Source organism: Arachis duranensis, chromosome 1, assembly GCF_000817695.3.
Source record: "Arachis duranensis cultivar V14167 chromosome 1, aradu.V14167.gnm2.J7QH, whole genome shotgun sequence".
Taxonomy (NCBI): domain Eukaryota; kingdom Viridiplantae; phylum Streptophyta; class Magnoliopsida; order Fabales; family Fabaceae; genus Arachis; species Arachis duranensis.
Window position 1 is genome coordinate 98,889,611 of NC_029772.3, and position 5,661 is coordinate 98,895,271.

The following is a 5,661-nucleotide window of genomic DNA, read 5'->3' on the forward strand; positions in this document are numbered from 1 at the left end:
GCCTTGATATTCTTGTGAGACCATTTAAGATAGCTTGGATGTGATCATTTTTCTGAAATGGGTAGCCTATAGCAATGAGAGAGTCTGCAATCTTACAAATTGTAGAGAGATATCAGCAATTGTTGTGGTTTTCTTGCAAGCTCTACGCTGAGTCTTTAAACTTTGAATACGTGTTCTTGAAGAAACCGTAAAAATGTGATTAATCTTTTCCCACATTTTAGCAAAAGTAACGCAGTGTACCATCTTGTTCTTGTATGTACCATTCATGGAGGACACAGTCCAAGTCATGAGTGCAAGATTATTTTTCCTCCATTCTTTGTATTTAAATGCGTCTTTCTGAATTGTTGATGTAGGTGTGGATTTTGTCATCTTTTGTAGCAGAGGAGGTTACAGTTTGTTTTGAAGAATCTGAGCTTTCACTTTCTTCAACAATTGTAACTGATTCTTGATGTGATCGGATTTTTATGGATTGAGATGATCCTTAAACTCAAGTGTTTAGATTGTTAGAAGGATGGTGGGCCTCTATGTTGAGAAATTATTTTCTTCAAGTTTGTTTGCCAGAGGAACCAGTGCATTTTTTAGATTTGTTAATGAAGTTGCAAGGGGTAAAGTCGTGATCATTTTCAACCTGATCTTGATATCCTGTGAAGGATCTTGCGCCTATTGAGAAAGAATACTGATGACCAGAGAAGAGAAAATGATGTAGAGAAAGTAATGATCAAGAATGATTAAGAGTTGAATGAGAAAAATATTTATTAGAGAGTCTTGATATATACAAAGGAACCTAGCTCCTATTTATAACCTAATAGAAGTTGCACTAATACCCTCTAACTACCTCTAACAGCCACTCTAACTGAACTCTTCTCATAACAGAATTTTACTGACTTCACACAATTTGTTACTTAAGTTTTGACTTCTTCTCCCTTAACATGGCTAATTAGTTGCTACATATATAAGGCAGAATTTAAAACTCTTAACACTTACTTAAACATACTAATGAACTAGTTACTAAACCAATCTAATTTGGTTATCTTTTCAATTTTATTTTTGGTTGGTAATCTTTCAACTTCCACTTTTATTTTTATATTTGGGGGGGTAACAATGCCCAATTTTAACACTTTTTTTTTGTATTAGAAGGGACATAAAGCCCAAAAAAATAAAAGAAATACTAGGCACAAATTAAGTGGAGTAATGTCACCTCTCTCTCATTCTCATGGAGAATTCTAATAAGTTCTTGGAAAGGAGAGTCTCAGAAGAAAAAACTTACTTTATGCTGTAAATTCTTTCTAACTAGTGAATCTGTACATCTATTGTCCTCCATGTATACTTGTACAAAATAGATTCTCCAATTGTATTTTTTGAATCCAAAAATTATATTGATAAGAGAATTGGGGTGCCTAGCAAGATTTTTTTCCCATTCATTAGTTTCACCACTACTGCTGAGTCACACTCCACTATGATCCTCGTGAGCCCCATTCTTCACGCAAGTTTCAACCTTTCCAACACTCCCCAAAGTTTCGCAGCGAAGATCGAGCAGCAACCAATGTTCTGTGTGAAGCTTATGATCCATCTGTCCTCTTTATTCTGGAGAAGCCCACTGCATCCTTCCATGCCCGGACTGCCCTGCATTGACCCATCAGTGTTCAATTTCAACCACCCTTCAAGTGGAGGCTACCACCTAACTCTTATTTCAACCCTTTTCTTCACTCTCCCCAATAGGTAGGTTAGCTTTTTCAAAAGCGTTGTTAATTTGCTTTACTTACTTTATAATCTCTGAATGTACTTGCCTGAGTCTGCTATATGCTTTTTTATTTGCTTCTTTGTTCCTCCAAATTCATAGCTTTCAACATGTTGTGATGAATAAATCAGTCCAATCCATCCCCTATATGTTCCTTAATTGTTGATTCAGATTAAAATCAGTCCATTCTTCTCATCCTAGGTGAAAGAAATTCTGTAAATTAATAAAATTTAAGAGTCCAATCCAAACTGTTGAAGCCTTCTGACAATCTCTGAAAAAACGTATTAGGTCTTCCTGCACTTCGTGACCGTAGTTGCAGCTTCCATTATCCCCAAAAATCTTGGCTTTCCTCTGATTAGTTAAGATTTTTTATGCATTGCAATTCACATGAAAACTTTTGCCTTCTGAGGTCTCTTCCATTTTCATATTTTGCTCCAATTGTTCCTTGTTAGTTTAGTCTAACTATTGATAGCCCTGTAAGTAGATTCCACTGAAAATTCTTTATCTTCTGAAGGTTTCCATCCTCTCCTGTCATCTTCGTCATCCTGATGCGGTGGAGATGTAGCGGTATTTTTTTGAACTATTGTAATAGGTAGGTTGTTCTGATGCCGTTCTAGATTTCAATTCTCTTTTTTATTTGTCCATTCCCAAACAAAATAATTTGTGTCAATGTTTTGTATAATTGCCTGTGTTTCCATAATACCTTCTCCATCAACCAGTGATCATTCCAGAACCTGTTAGATAGCCCATTTCTGATGCTTTTAAAAGAATTTAACTGGATTAAAGGTCTCAGTTTCATTATTTCTCTCCATAGAGTTGAGTCAGTGTTTCTAACCTGCACCTCCCTGTCCTCTCTATTGCCATCACAATATTTGTGTAGTAGCACTTTTGTCCAAAGTTGATTAGAGTCCTCATAGATTTGCCATAAGACTTTGGCTAGGAAAGAATTATTGATAAACCCCAATTTTGTAGTTTATCTTGTGCTTAATTTAGGAAATTTTATCAACTTTTCTCACATTTATTCAATGAAATAGCATGGTTTTGTAATTCTCCCTAAATTTGTGCTTAAGTGTGAAAACATGCTTTTTAGGCCTTAAAATAGATAAATTTAATTTACTTTAATTCCATTCAATGCTTTGATATATTTGTTGAGTGATTTCAGATTCATAAGGCAAGTATTAGATGGAATAAGTGAAGAGAAAAGTATGCAAAGTGGAGAATTTATGAAGAAATGAGCATTTGGAGAATTCATGGCCACGCGCACGCGTCACTCATGCGTACGCGTGAGAAGAGATTTGCAAGCCACGCGCACGCGTCACCCATGCATACACGTGAGGAGGGATTTTGGCCAGCGACGCGCACGCATCACCCACGCGCATGCGTGACGCTAATCACGTGACCTCATTAAAGTGAATTCGCTTAGGGCAATTTTTGAACTTTCCAAGCCCAAATCCAACTCGTTTCTGAGGCTATTTCATGTAGAATTGAGGATTGGACAAGGGGGGAACAATTAGTTTTAGGTTAGCATCATGTAGGTTAGTTTCTAGAGAGAGAAGCTCCCTCTTCTCTCTAGAATTAGGGTTTTAGGTTAATTGCATCTTAGATCTAGAGTTTAATTCTTGTTTTCATCTTGTTTTCTTTATAATTTCTTGTTCTTATATCTTTGTTCTTCTTAGTTTTCTTGTTAATTTCTCCTTCGAGCCTCTTTTATGTTTATGAGCACTCTTGTTAATTACTATTTCCTTTTAATGTAATTTATGTTTGATGTTCTTTTATTGTTGATTTGAGCTGTCATTGTTATTTTTTTGCAATTGGTAGTTGGTAGATTTATTATTCTTGCACTTTTATTATGCTTTCTCTTTATGCCTTCTAAGTGTTTGACAAAATACTTGGTTGGATGTTAGAGTAGATTTTTTAGCATTCTTGACTTGGAAAGAGAAATTAGATAATCTTGAGTCATGAACACCCAACATACATTGGTGATCTAGAGTTGTTAGTTAATCTTATTTTTATTAACACTAATCTTTTGCTAATTTAATTAGTAAGTTGATTAAGACTTTTGGATTAGGATTAACTAGTCTTATTTGACTTTCTCTCGTGTGAAGATAATATTGTACTTTCTTCCATTGTTAGAAATGACGAAATAAGATAAGCTCTTGATAATTATTATAATATGATTAGTGACTAGGATAGAAAGTCTAGATTCTCAATCCTTGCCATGAATGTCTCTCTTTATTAATTGCTTCTTTAGTTGTTTACTTTACTTTTCTTGTCATTTATTTTCTTCCCTTTTTATAAATCAAACCCCCTTGTTCCTTCATAGCCAATAATTGATCACTTCATTGCAATTCCTTGTGAGACGACCCGATGTTTGAATATTTCGGTTAATTTTCATTGGGGTTTGTATTTGTGACAACCAATATTAAAACTTTGATTTGAGCATTACTTGTTGGTTGAGAACTATACTTGCAACGAAGTTATTTCTCCTAACTGAGAAGAAATTCTTAACCAACAGTTTTGCTCTTTCAATTATTCATGGATGATAACTTCCTAAACCCCATTCCTCCTTCATGTTTAGATTGGCATAAGGTCTTCCAACTTATAAGATGCATCTTTTGTGGTTGGATTCATCTCCCTAAATGAAACTACTCCAAATTTTCTCTAATTCCTAACATATTCCTTTCAGCATTATGTCGTGCTGAATATGGTAATTTTGAACTAGATTGATAAAGGATTGGGCCAGAGTCAGTTTTCCAGCTAATGATAAGCATTTGGCTTTTCATTCTTTCAACTTGCTCTATACTCTTCCGAGCATTGCCTTGAATTTTTCCTTACCTTTTATGTAATTGATGATTGACGATCTTAGGTATCTTCCGAGTTTCATTTGTTCTTTGTAATTGGCTAATGCCACAATTTCCTTTCGAGTACTCACATATGTGCTCCTGGAGAACACTATTCAGGTTTTTTCTTCATTGATCTTTAGGTCTGGTGCCTTGCAAAATATCTCTAAGGTTTTTTTAATGATTCCCATCTATTCAACTGAAGCTTCTGCGAAAAGGAGTAAGTTGTCGACAAACATTAGATGTGAGATTTTTTACCCTAATCTTCCAACTCCAATTGGGTTTCACAATCCTTGAAACACATTTTTCTCTATTAGATGGGACAACTTATCCATGCATATAATAAAGAGATAAAGAGATATTAGATTCCCTTATCTAAACTCTGTTAGACAAAAAATCTTTCGTCTTGTTCCCATTCCATAAGACATTGTAAACTACACTATTAGTTACACAATTCATCACTATCTCAATCACCTTATTTAGTAGTTTAAATTCCTTCAATCTAGTATTGATAAACTCCCAGCTTAATCTATTATACTTATTTTCAAGATCTATCTTTATAGCCATGAAGCATTTTTTCCGTCATTCTTTTCATTGTGTGCATCAACTCCTTTGCAATAATGATGTTATCTTGAATTTTTTTCTGGTATAAAGTTAGATTGATAAACTGCAATTCTGCTTTCCAAGTGAGGCTTGATCTTTTCAACAAAAATATTAGTGATGATCTTATAGTTCACATTACATAAGGTGATCAGTCTGAATTAACTTATGTAGTCTGAATTGTTGATTTTTGGAACCAGGGTTATAAGTGTAGAGTTGGCTTGTTGGATGAGCTTTGGTTCATTCCAACAAAAAGTAATAAAGTCACAGACTTTCTCCTTTATAACATCTTAATTGCTTTTGTAGAGAAGTGAGGGAAATGCATCACTCCCTGGACCTTTAAGGATCCAATGTTAAAGAATACTGTATTTGGGTTTTTCACCATTCTCGTGTAATCACTAAAATCAAAATTAGGACTATCATAATGGCTAAATTCAAGAAAAGCTATACTTACATTTTCTTGGTAGAGGTTCTTGAAATGAT